This window comes from Salvelinus fontinalis, chromosome 5 (genome assembly GCF_029448725.1).
Source record: "Salvelinus fontinalis isolate EN_2023a chromosome 5, ASM2944872v1, whole genome shotgun sequence".
Taxonomy (NCBI): domain Eukaryota; kingdom Metazoa; phylum Chordata; class Actinopteri; order Salmoniformes; family Salmonidae; genus Salvelinus; species Salvelinus fontinalis.
In genome coordinates this window covers 20,967,970-20,982,082 of record NC_074669.1, presented here as the reverse complement: position 1 = coordinate 20,982,082, position 14,113 = coordinate 20,967,970, and the positions used below count along the sequence as shown (strand labels likewise).

The 14,113-nt window shown below is 39.3% G+C and overlaps 1 protein-coding gene across 1 annotated transcript in view; it reads right to left on the bottom strand.

The window, feature by feature from the left end:
- The window catches only part of LOC129855301 (neuroligin-1-like), a 359,101-nt gene extending 352,259 nt beyond the window's left edge, over window positions 1-6,842 (bottom strand). The window contains exon 1 of the mRNA XM_055922817.1: window positions 6,259-6,842. The gene's annotated coding sequence lies outside the window, so the exon portion shown is untranslated. The remainder of the gene's footprint in view (window positions 1-6,258) is intronic.
- Between the last annotated feature and the right edge of the window lie 7,271 nt (window positions 6,843-14,113).

Below are 14,113 nucleotides of genomic sequence, written 5' to 3'. Positions count from 1 at the left end.
GCCTCTGCATTAGCTGTGGAGAGCCACGGAACTGTGACCAGGAAATCTCAATAACATCTTCACATTGCCATTCAATTAATCAAGCTGACGCCAACCCCAATTGACTGTCTGCAACCAACAGTTGACCTCCCCATCTCTCCCTTAAGACCTGTCCGATTACACTTAAGGACTGTACAGGCAGAGGCCCCCTGCTCTTAATGAAGCAGCCATTTTTATTAGTGAGTCAAAGAGATGGCTATCTTCTCCAGTGAGAGGATCTGAACTCCTGTGCTCCATTGGCTGTAATAATTCAGATAGACTGCAGATGTACAAACCTTTTGCTGATAATTGACTCCAAAGCCTTCTGTATTCCACAGGGTTTTGAATTTGATGACCAATGTGGGGAACATTTGCCATTCGCTTCATGTTTACTTTCCCTCAGATCTTATTTCATTGTCCTCAGAGTGTGCAAAAAATGCTGCGAGTCAAAACGACAGACTAAAATTAATAACGACACCCCATGAATTAGTAGGAAGCGCAATTTAATAAATAAACATCTAAATCTTGCCTTGAGCTCCGCATTCAATATTTGAATGCTTTGTCGCTCGTAATTTTCCAAGCCACATTTAGAATCATATTATGGCGTCGTTGCTCGAGCCAGAACCTGGAAATGTTGCATAATGGTACAACTCTGTGAAGTATTTGAGTCCTGGTGAGGATTCAAATTGTAAAGATAAAGTTTAAACTGCCTGGTTTCATAAACCAGACCTTGAGAAAAATCTTCTTATTAAAGATCATAGGAAAGTAATGCAAAGTAATGATATCAACACTGGGGGCATGAAATAGATGAATATGTCTATTAGAGTGTCTGATCCCCACTAATGACTAGGAAGGTTATATCAGTCATTGGTTTACCAATATCAAATCAATGTACTCTGGTAAAGAAGATATCAGCAAACTCAGTCCTATTTCACCCAAATACAAACAGAACACTTGGCTCAACTCATCAGTGTCATACTCACCAAAGAGACAAAATTACGCCGTTCCCCATCTTAATTTAATGTGTGGCTTCCCTAATGGGGAATATTCAAACTTCACTAATGTTGTCGTATCAATTTGCTCAATGAACCCAATGAGTCTGAGTCTGACCGTCACCACAGCTGTATTACGTAACATGGCTTTGCCCTCTGCCATCCGTCAGCTCTGTGACTCTGGGTGCATCCCAAATGGCACCCTATTCCCTACATTGCATAACTTTATACCAGAGCACTATGGGCCTTGTAGAAAAGTAGTGCACTATATAGGCAATAAGGTCCATTTTGGGACACAACCTCTGTCTCATCCCCCTTAATATAAGCCATGACCACGTGGCTAATTGCTGTGTTTCACGCCTGTGTCAGGTAGAGGAGCTGTGCTAAACAAGGAGATAGCCACAGTACAGCACGGTCACCGTGACCATTGGGGTCAAACAGATTGTAGCGATATCCCAACTTAATGAGATGAGCACTGCAGAACAGAAGTTAAAAAAAAAATGAGATTCATATTTTCTATTGACAAAGGCTGGTAACAGAGATGATTAGGACAATGAGCATGAGTTACAAAAATGCTGAAAGACTGGGGAACACTCAGCTTACACATCAGTCTGACTAACTCAATGGAGAAAACAGAAAACTTGTATGGCACACTGTGTGTAGAGTTAATTCACTAAGAATGGACATACAGCTCAGTTGGTAGAGTGTGGGGCTTACTACACCAGGATAGTGGCTTGGATTCCTGGTACCATCCCATACTTAAAATGTAAGTCGTTTTGGATGCAAGTTTCTTTGGATAAAAGCGTTTGCTAAATGGCATATATTATTATTGCTATGTATGTCAAGGAGACAACATTCAGGTTTGAAGTGTTAAAAAAAAGGACACTCCAGTGATCAAGTGACCCTGACAGACGCCAGAAAAAGAGCAGCGTCTTAACTAACACCTAGAGTTCCTGTGCTTGTTACATGATTTGTTGTTAATGTGAGACAGAGTGAGGAAGTGACCCTTCATAGAGAAAACATGATGTTATTTAGATTAGCTACATTACCCTCCTGTGCCCTGGGCAAACAAGTAAACACTCAGGACAAATCAACAGTATAACTCAGGTTACAGCACAACATGAAGCAAAACATGGCAGTTTTAACAGAAAGTATTTGAAAGTGATACAATACCGTCGGCCCATTAGCCAATCAGTCTCTCATGTACAAACTAAAATACATGTTTGTAACAGTAACTAACTTCTATCAACCCCCACCATCTCCTTGAACCAAAGAAAGGAAAATAACTCCTTCTTCAATATTGATTAATCTAAAAGCCCTTGTTTGAGTAACAGGACCATTCAATCTTCTCAATGCCACTCAACACTTGATTTGACAATGAAAACTTGAGTATGAATTTGAGCCTCTGTAGCTCTTCAGAGGTGAATGTTTGTTCACCACACTCTTTCACTTCTTCGACAACTTCCACTATAATTTGCAACAGGATGTTGAGAACTCTATCTCTTTCTCAGAATATATTTTTAATTGCTGTCTATCTGCCTTTCTCCTTATCTAAGCAGACAAACACAAGACATTCAAACGGAATCAACTAATCTATCTGTTGGCAGTCTACAGTGTTTAATCCTTAATTCAATACTAATTTTCCATGGGACATCAACAATGGCCAGACAGTATGACCCATGGAATGAGTGTTTAAAATACAAATCAAAAGTGTAGCATGGAAGCACTCTGGCGGTATTGTTAGAGAGGGGTAAAGATAAAGATTTAGTTTGGATGCCAGGCAGATATTAACCCTGCCGAAAGGAAAAGAGTAGGATAGTGAGAGTACCACTTTCTAAATATTCATATGATGGACATGGAGCCGGCCTGCAGAAAAATACAAAGACAATTGTATTGGTGTTGTTGTCAAAGAGTTCTGCCTTTCATCTCTACAAAGAGGAACACACGGTCACCAACAGGCCACCAAACCATGATGCCTGTGACACCCAACAGAGCCTGTGCATTGCTTATCGAAAACAGATGAATAAAATAGCACTTTTTAATTGCATAGTGAGCTTAGTTCTCACTGAATCAGAATTGACCATATTAGTACAGATGTCGGATCTTAATTTGACCCATTTCGTCCCAGGAGGAAAATAATCCTGCAGCAAGAGGATTTTAATATCTGAAGAAATATTTATAATCGTCGCCAGGGTGCAGCTGAAGGCGTTGTTTGTATACTATGTGCAGCCTACAGCACGTCTCGTGGATCAATGTCTATTTTTGATGCATTCATTCCACATGGTTACAGAATTAAGACAGAAACAACTTAAAGGTTAACAGTTTAGGGATTCATTGCGGTTAAGGTTAATACTGTGGTTTAAAACAAAATAATGAAAAACGATGTGCCTATGTATTATGAGTATTCATAGTATTCTTAGTGCTTGCTAGAGTGAACTGCCATAGCACAGTGGTCTAAGCAGTGATCTCCGGCTCAAAGCTTCATGAGTTTTCACCCAGTGCTGGGCAATATAGTGACCATCCTGAGCCTACAATAGGCCCCCAAGTTAATTGTATTTATTTAAACGTTTTCAAGAAGTAAAACAAATAGTCTTATCATTTATACAACAAAGAAAAGTGTCTCAGCTCAACGAAATTGTCTTTGGATGGGCTCAAACTCATAAACACCTTGACAGCTTTACAAAAGGAAATATTAAAACCACATAATACAAGCTTTCAATCCACACCAAAGACCAGAACTGTATTGACAAAGTATACATAGCCTGCCTAACTATAAAACATGGATGAGTATACACACTGGATGAAAGTATATCGTTCTACTGCAGGCCTACATCTGTAAATCAACTGATGGCCCAAATCAACTCAGCCAAAGAAACACAGTAGTTTATTAACAGTTTTCACCTCTTTCATTATGTGACAATGTATAGGCTAACATTCCATACAATAGAAATCAAGTATTTCATTGTTTTCTATTGTGTCGATTTACCTGACACTTTGTATGAATGGAAACTAATGTTGGTGTACTGTAGCCTACTATAATTATTTTATTTGTTTCCTATTTATGTTATCCAAAAGTGTCTGGCATGGTCATTTCTTATCAAGGGGGTAAAATATCCCTGGACTGTCCATATTTGAAATGTGTAACTTAATCAATCGGGGGGGATAAGTCAATCATGGGGATTAAGTTATTTGTGCCAGAAGGACATGGGCCAGAATAGAACCCACACCGACACAACATGCCTATATGTGCGCACTGAAGGCAGCTGCCCCAACGGCTAGACAAACCCACAATTAAACTACATTTTGACCTTAGCCTAGTGGAGACCAATATATATCTTGTGTTATTAAGCTATAAAATGACAGTTGTTTATCTGTATGGCTGCATTTCAGATATAAAAAAATATATATTTGAATGTTGCAGTAATAGGACCTAGGCCTAGCGTTTGAGCGAGCCAGAGATACAATTGTTTTGATAGCAAGCTCTGATCCCAATGTCTCGACTGCCCCCACATTGGAAAGAAAGAGAACTGAGTGAGGCTCATTTGAATTTCCTGATGCAGCAGGAACATTCTCTGCAACAAAAGAGTGATCAAATTAAGATCAAACATATGTATATCACTGCTGAAGCCTAAGGTGAACAGGCCTTCATAAAGATCTCCAGGTTTTCTACATGACATGAAGAAAAGTGTCTCATGCACAACTGTGTAACCGGTGAATTTAGATGCCCTAGTATGCACATTACTGTATACTCTGCACATTGTCTTTAGATTTACTGAAGTCAGTGTTTTACATCACCATCAATCCAAACATGCATATTTATGTTGAAGATACATTAGGCCATCACCATGCCACAATAAATCATTCACCAATATCTTGCTATGATACCCAATTACACTAGACCTGTCAATGTCCTATCAGGATTAATGGTGTTGTGTGTAAATTAATATCTGACCTGTACTGCCATCTACAGGAAAACAGTCCAGAGGGTAACAACCACTGGGTTTGGCAGTGCCACTAATTGAGTGAACTTGAAAACGCTATCTCAAGCTATCCTTTATTATCACAATCACTGTTATCAGGAAATAAGCAAGCAATTTGAGGGCAGGCCTACATAGTGTTATCATTACTATGCACTGTACAGAGGGGGGGTTGGGGGGGGGGGGGCTAGTCAGATATGAACTGTATTGTCATTGCAGGAGGCACGACATATGTACGACATATGCATTGAATATTGAATATTGATACATATTAAATGCATTGAATATGAACGTGTCATACAGTCATAAATCTAATGTTGTGAGTATCCAACCAGTGCCTTGACCCCGACCAAGTGTGTGAGAACTGTTGATGGTGCTAGTTGTGGCAGTGATTTACTGTGTAAAATGGTACTCAAGCTAGAGTTTCATTTAGAGAGAGAGATGAGGCAAATTATGCCGTACTGCCTTGTGACTTGTGCCTCCGCGCGCAGTGCTGATGATTTCAATTGAAAAGCCAGGCTCCGCCATTGCCTCTGCTCTGCAAACTGTCAGCACCATGGACAGCGACGCAGTGTTTTCTAATGGGGCGACTAGAGCTTGCCGGGCTTAAAGGTGGAATAATAGCCTATGTGATAGAAATCGTAAAACACTGGGGAAGTTGGCAAAGCTGCATACTTCTTATTTTAGCAATCGTTAATTAAATGAGAATGAACAACACATTATAACATATCTGATACCACCTAATGTCGTTCCCAATTTTGCTATGGAGATCAAATAGGCCTGGAGTTATTTTCAGATTTATTCGTTTTATTTGTAAATGAAATCACATCCTCTGTCTTAAAAGCTAGTTTATTCATTCAATTACAATGCTGTGGGGGGGAAATTATACTTTTTCTAAATAAGAAATGATAATCAGATATGATCAGTTTGTTCATCTAGTTAAATTTGATCTCACTTTGAATTATCGACCTCCATGTAATATAATACATACTCACTCAGTTACTCATTATCCCGCTCTCGCTCGCTCGCACGCACGCACGCACACACACACGAATCAATCAGAAATGGCAACTTTGTTTCCCCTTTATAGTTGTCCTCCAGAGGCGTGAATCTACTTTGCATTGTGTAAAATAAATAATGAATGAAGAATGGCCTAAGAAACATAGTAGATCACACGAGCTAACATAAATCATTAAATGATGTAAATAACGATGTATTTATTTTGTATTTAACCATTATTGAACTATGCTGATAGCTTAATAAAAACATACCTGAGTTACAGAAGAATCTTTATATTGCTCGTCGACTCAGCAATCCTTGGAGTTTTCCAGATATTTTGAACCAGACATCAGGCAGGTCCAATTAATACACAGTTAATGATGTTTGAACCTTGCGATGACTGAGACAACAGGAGTGGCAAAGGTTTTTCAATGGCACCCGGTTTCTGCCGTCAATACTCCCAAGTAGCTTTATCGACGACCAGTTTACTTTTTTTCTCAGCATGTCTTGGACAGGCTACATTTGGTGCAACCGTTATCCCTTCTCAAAGTTTGAAGGTAAAACAGCCGACTCCCGCTCCTCCTATAGTTGCTGTGTTTTTAACAGTGAACGGAATATCAAGCAGAATAGAGTCCGGTGAAGAAACCAAGTCAGGTCTGACGTTCTAAGGAGAGCGCCGCCGACGTGGTTTAAAACGATATTTTGATAGACTAAGTCCAGACAAATTACCCAACTCTAATAATCACCGATGTTGATATGAAAAGATTGGCAGTTAACCGCACAAATCCTACATGAGGCAGGCTGCGGTGCATCTCTACTGCCGTAACAGAACTGATGTGGGATTCTGCAGAAAGCAGCGCGAACGTGCGAATGACGCAGATGCTGTTTAATCAGGCAAGAGCAGCTCTGGGCCAGGGTGTTAACACAGGTTAAATCTCAAACTTACAATGAAACCGTTACGTTTATTTTAGCTGAATACATTCATTGAGATTCCCTATGTGCACATATTAATTTTGACCATTGTCTTTGAATGGCATCTCAACAATATTCTGAGTAAAATAATAATATAATTATAAATGGGTTTAGCACATACTGTCTATAGCTTTAGAGCCCAGTTTTAGAGCCACATAATGACTATTTCACAATGGATGGTGGATGGTTGCTTTGAGATTCAGATAAAGAATCACAACTTGTTTTCCCATAGGAATAGGATTTCCCTGGGTATTTCCCCATAAGGGTTTGATGTTCCTAAGTGTAGGATCCATCATATTCTGTTAAACACCTAAGGAAAAGACCAGCCCCATTGAGGAAATACAATAACCAATCTCAATCTCAAAATTTAAACTCATGCCTGTGTGGTAGAGGAAGTGTTTTGCACCTGAGTATGCAACCTATTTTAGCTGGTGTTTTGTTGCTTGAGCCCATTGCCAACAGTAATTAGCCAATGATTTAGGGCACCCAATACTCTACATTGAGTTACCAGCAGTGATATATATTCATCCTCATTATGTGTTTTCTTCTAAATAAAAGTTGTTTTTTATTAAAAACAGCAGAGAGTGAGAGTGAGAATGTGCCTCAGAACATTGCCTAAATTACTTTGTAATTAGTTGAGTGAACAAATGGGGAGCTGCGTGTCAAAATTAAATCAAGTGCACATCTTCATGACTGCTGAATATAGGCCGCATGTTTCTGAAATATTAACTGAAACAAACTCCAGGGTTTGGATACAATCAGAGTGATTTAGTTCATTTGCCAACCTCAATTTCTGAGTGGAAAATTAGTCTTTCTGGGGGTTTTTTATTTCATGAATACAAAATAGACAAATGGGTTGTAGTCTATCAATACTTAGTCTTGATGAGATACACCTGCTGATATTGATGGCAAATTACAGAAGGCATTGATTTCTGTTCCAACTAACATTCATTTTATTTCAGAAGTGTTGCGTTGCTAAAGAAGGGTTGTGTGGCTGTACAGCTGTACCTGATATGATCTCACTAAAGAGCTCACTAAAGAGCTCTAGTCTAGGTCATGGTTTAATCCTGCCAGCATCCTTTATGACCCAGAGCCATGTATTTATGTAAATATATGGCTATGTTATGACCCAGATAAGATCATGAATGTTTTCACAGGATCACCGTGGTGACCATGGTACTGGATATAGCTTTCAGACAAATCAGCCATATGTAGGCTAGAGCCAACATTTATCACAACCACATCTACATCATTGTCAAAAGCTGTATACATTCAAATTCACACATAGCCTCTAATTGAAAAAAGCTAATATCTTAGTAAAATACAACACTTCTTTGACTTTAACACATACAGCTGGTATAATTGTGCAATAACTGATCGAGAAGCACCACCAGAATCAGATAAACATAAACATAACCCACAGGATAAGTCCAATAATTTGTTATGAACTGCCAGAGGCAGTAGCTGCATTGATATTTTCTACAACATAAATAAACCAATATTTATCAATAAATACATTCTTTACATTTAATCTATGGGTTATTGTTGATGTCCTCATGTATGTTTTTCAAATGTCTATTTCAAAAGTGAAACATTCAATATTAAAAGGTTCCCCTCCCTACCTAGAGAATCTATTCTTTAGAGAGGAGCTCCCTGGTAGTGAGTCTGGGCTGTGAGCTAATTGAACATCATAGTAATGGCACTCTCTGGGGGTCTGGTTGAGAGCTGCTGCTCAGCCCCCAGCACCATCCATAACACTGACAGAATCCTCCATGCTGCCAGCCCCACTGTGGCAAACACTGAAATCTACAGAGAAGGTGATAGATGCACTCTTTTGCTGACATATTGTAACAATCTTTACCACGATTTCATTTTTTCCCCTCAGATTCAATTGCTGTTGTCTGATCGCCTTCCACCCAGCTCACTTTCTTATCCTGTATTAGCTTTTGGACCCAAATTCTACTTTTTGGGGCAAACAAGTAGTGGTACGCAGGCTTTAGACATCTCTTTTGATGATAATTGAATGCATGTCCAAACATGGTGTCACCTAAAAGCAGATTGTTGTAGGCAGAGGGGTGTCAAGTAAAGCTCACTATAGTGCACAGAACACAATTATATCGCAATGCAATCTTTAGAATATGCATGTGATGGTAAAACAAAAGTTCACAGCTGAGCTTACTGTCCTTGATCAGAGATCTCAACTGACAGTGAAAACGGCTTATGTGGATGTAAATGTGTTAAAACTGCTTCCTTGAACATGGTATTGACCATGCCATTCCCTGAAACATGTTCATATACTGCACCTATTTGTACACTACACTCTTAGAAAAAAAGGTGCTATCTAGAACCTAAAATGGTTATTCGGCTGTCCCCATAGGAGAACCCCTTGAAGAACCCTTTTTGGTTCCAGATAGAACCCGTTTGGCTTCCATGAAGAAGTCTTTTCACACAGGGTTCTACTTTGAACCCAAAACAGTTCTACCTGAAACCAAAAAGGTTTCTACCGAGAACAAAAAAGGGTTCTCCTATGGGGATAGCCAAAGAACAAAGGCTGCTCAATACGGGGTCAATTCTAACTAACCTGTTGCTTATGAATCATATTAAGCAATCTGTCTATATTAGTTTCTGCTGTATTTATACATTTCCCTGTCCAAAAGCTGAGCCATCTGCAAAACATTTTTAATGTCCATCTGTTTCTCCAAGCCTATATACAAGTACATTTTCCCAGAACTATCCATGATGTTAAGTCAGTAGTGTTGTGGGTGGAAATCCTGGATAATGTCTTCTACCAGCACCCTTAAAAGTCATCCAACCCAGTATGAATAAAGAACACTTCCCACCCAAGCAGGGATCTGTCACAGCAAGGCAGACCTCAACCTCATTACTAGAGGGACACATAGATAATGTGCAGTGTATCCAGCAGGTTTCTTTCCTGTTTAATTTGAAGTGTAACGGCATCATTTCAGATGAAAATATACGGCGGGGAAGATTGTAGGTCTCTTGATATGGCCCTAAAGCATTTTCTCATCCACTTTTATTCCCCACCATGGTCTATTAATCTAAGAACCAGATACTTATCCTCATGGTGATTTACCCCCATATAAATATGATGACATAAGGATAGGATTGAGCATTGGCAGAGTTATAGGTTTATAGTAAAGGTTTAGTCAAGGGTCAGTGCTGGAATTGGTTTAACGCTCTCTTAACTCAGTGGAATCAAGGATTACAAAGTTGGCCACTAGCAATTTTTTTGTAATAACAAATTTCACTGTGATTCTGTTATGTTAATAATTTAGAGGAAGGAGTCACAGTCTCTTCTGAACCAATTTGTTTGTATTGTTAATCAGTTACGGACTTATGATTTTAATTAATATGATTCGTTGTATGTCTAAATGAATTTTACATTACCACCCACCCTTCCCCATGCTCCTCCTCCTCCTCCGTCTCCATCTCCTCTACCAGAACCACAACCGTAGCACTGGTACTAACTTTGACTCACAATGAGTACTAGCCTTGTCTCCCTATGCCGTTTGCTGCTAAACTGTAGCTACAGCCAGTTTATATAAATCATGTAATCAGCCTTGTCAGCCTCAGCCTTTGTGAGCAAACTGGCTCTTATATGGCTCTACTTTCTTTGTTAGATACACTCAATATATTATATTTCCTTTGTCCCCCCTCCCATCACCCACTCCAATCCTTCCACATCGCAGCAGCCTCTTCATCTGGTGACGTTAACACCTTTTATGTCATTACTTTTATGGCTCCCCAGGCTTGACTACTGAATATACAAGGAAAAGTGTTCCACTCTAGCATGTCATCGGTATTATATTTTCCAAGCTAGGGTGAGCAAGGTATGTATTGGGTTGCAGTTGCAATTATGAGAAGGAACAAATGAAGCAGGAAAAATCTGAAGGGTGTCTGTGAGCTGGCTTCTTATTTCATTGAACATAGTGTGCTTGACTTGTATTAGACTAAGAAAGGTCAGAAGACTCAGCACAAACATACTCCCAAGGTCCTCTTCAGTAATGGTGATGCATATGGATGAGCTGCTATCTCATTATTAGTAAAGAGATGGAGAGAAAAAGCGGTGTCTAGAAACACTTCTTTAAGGTGAAATATATTGCATACTATAACAGGCCTCCTCTTACTTATCCAGGAAATGGTACAGCTGCTAACAGCTCTCTAGACAAATACGGATGCAAAGAAACTGCTCTGTGATAAAAGTACTTCACACAGATGTACTCTGCACTAATCATATAGCAGCCATTTACAGTACCATAAGATTGGCTCTAATGGACTCCTAATAATTCAGAGCTGAGGACTTATATACGTTTCACTTTGCCAGGCCGTGTGGACTGTGGCATTGAACCAAGGCACTTAAAAGAGTGGTCAGCAAAAGGTGGAATAAACAGCTATTTATATGCATTAAAGGGAAACAATAGGCAACAGAGAAATAGCTGTGTCTGCTGTTCTGCGACAATTTTACAGGTCCACTCTGCTGTGCAACGTGTGCCAGTACCATGGTCCTGTCACTCAGACTACTGGTAAGGAACAACAGAGGCTTTTTACCACTGGAGAGAACCCTGACAAGGCAGCAGCTATTCTTCATGGGATCCAGCAACATTAAGGCAGTTATTTACTATTTAAAATATTACATGATATTACATTTCATAACATTTACACAATACATTAAGTGTGTTCCCTCAGGCAACTACTCTACTATCACATATCTACAATACAAAATCCATGTGTACGTGCATGTAGAGTGCGTGTCTTATCATGTGTATGTGTGGCTGTGCCTGTGTGTGTGTCTCTTCACAGTCCCCACTGTTCCATAAGTTGCATTTTTATCTGTTTTTTAAATCTGATTCTACTGCTTGCATCAGTTATGGCTCTGCACACTCGTATCATACTCATAGTCCTTGTCTAGTGTATCATTCACTCTGAATCATTAAGAGCCCTATAGCACAGCGCAGGGCATAGGTAAAATGTCACAGACAGTTTGAGTGTAGTCCTAGCAGAGCTGAATGTGACACCGTACTTGAGCACCCTCCAGCCCTTTTGTAATTTTTAAGGAACTGTTGCATGATAAATCTTCACAATAGCAAATGAGTCTCATACAATAACAAGCTTTTATTGTTCTTTTAGTGTCAGATTCTAAACCAGCGGATGAAGAGACAAAAAAGACTTGGGGCAATCTGATTACATTGACACATTTTCTTTTTAATTGGGTCTGTCAGTTTTAAGTGCCATATTGATGCAGCAGACTAAAAATTGCATAATTACAATGTCTAAGAGATTGGGATGGGATGGAGGTTCAGCCATTTTATTAGTTTACTCCATACACTTCTCCCCATCTGCATTTGACAAGGGTGATCCGTTTCAGGAAGCTAGGCGTATATCGCACGTCATTACTTCACAGGAGAGGCATTTGAACATCTTTTAAAAAAAATATCAAAATGCTTTTTTTGTCTTGGAAATGCCTTCTGGAACGTGAACGTTCATGTGCCTTAATAATAAACTTGTATTCCATCTGTAAATACGAATACACTTTTTTACTTACGAGCCTAGTTGGTTAATCCACAGAAAAAGTCAGGAACCTTCCCGCTAGCCATGATTTGCTGAGATAATGGATGGGCTGGACATGGCGGTAGATGAGTTTGGATTGGTCTGCCATGTAGCATGCTTCTGTCTATTGCATGAGCTGCTCAGTATGTGTTGATAAACCTTTCTATCAAGGCTTTTTTGAAATGTATAACGTTAGCCATTGAGAACTACAAAAGTTTTGCTACTTTTCTAAACAACATTCATGCCCTGAATTTAGCAGGCGCTATTGACAGATCAGTTGGAAAAACTTGTGATGGGCTCATTTCTACACAAGCCACGGTCAGTGTGAACCAGAGTAACTTAACATAACGCTGGCCAAAGAAGATGTAGCTACAAACAAAGCAGAGTTAAATGGTTCCAGTCGGCCGTGAAGCTTTCATTTGAGTTTGGATGAAATGATTGAATAACATGTTTGTGTACATTTATTTTGCAATGCTTGTGCACACGACACTGGTCAGCATATAATAATCTAGCTACGTTTCTAATTTTGTCAGAAATTCATTTTCATTGCAAGTTAAAGCATACTGTACTCTAGCTAGCGAACATTAGCTTGCTGGCTCACTAGCTAACGTTATCTGTATGATCTGTTAGTAATATTATTTGAATCAGAAATCCATTTGCATTGCTAGTTATAGCCTAATGTTAGCTAGCTAGCTAATATTGAACCTAGTTGGTTAGCTTTAGCTACCTGCATATTCATACTACAGCTATGACAATCAGTTCATATTTGTAGTAGTATGAGTTCAGATTATTCCGGTTCATTGTTTAGCTGGCTAACTACAAGTCCAAACAAAAGACTCCACTTCTCCAGGTGATTACAAGACCCATCAAGTTAGCCAGGTGTGTCTGGGGGTGATTACGGCCATCTACTGTATTTCATGTGTACAAATCTAGACAATAGGGACCCATCCACTTAGCTAGATGTGCATTTATTTCACATGACGCATCAATTTAGACAAGTGTGTCTGGGTAAGCGTCATCTAATAATTATCTGGAAACTTTCTGTTTATGATATTGCAACTATGCAAATATGCAAGTAACCATTTCACTGTACTGTTTACACCTTCTGTATCCTGTGCATGGGGCAAATAAACGTAGATTGTATTTGATATAACGTGTGTTTACCAGAGACGGTAATGTGAAGAACAACATGACCTGCACCAAATTCAGATTAGGATATAGGCCAAGGACGAGAGAAAGTCTATTTTTACCTGGAGTTTTTCCTTATTTGAGGCTACTACTTTTAGTCTTGAAAAACTTGGTCATTTACTACACTACTCACTCTGTTTAGCACATGACCTCACGTGAATCCTTAAAGAGATGGGTGGGGCTAAGGGTTAAGAGGGTATGAACGATGCTGAATGAGTGTAGACAAAGAGGATCTCTCCAGTAGGTTTACCAAAGCATTCAAGGGCCATTTTCTCAAAAGTGGGGTTACAAGTTTATCAAATTTCAAAGCAGAATTACTTTCCCATTGTTCCTCAAATGCCGTGTCTGATAAACCATTTTCTAGCTCTGAGTCTGTACTTTTATTCAATGTAAAAAATA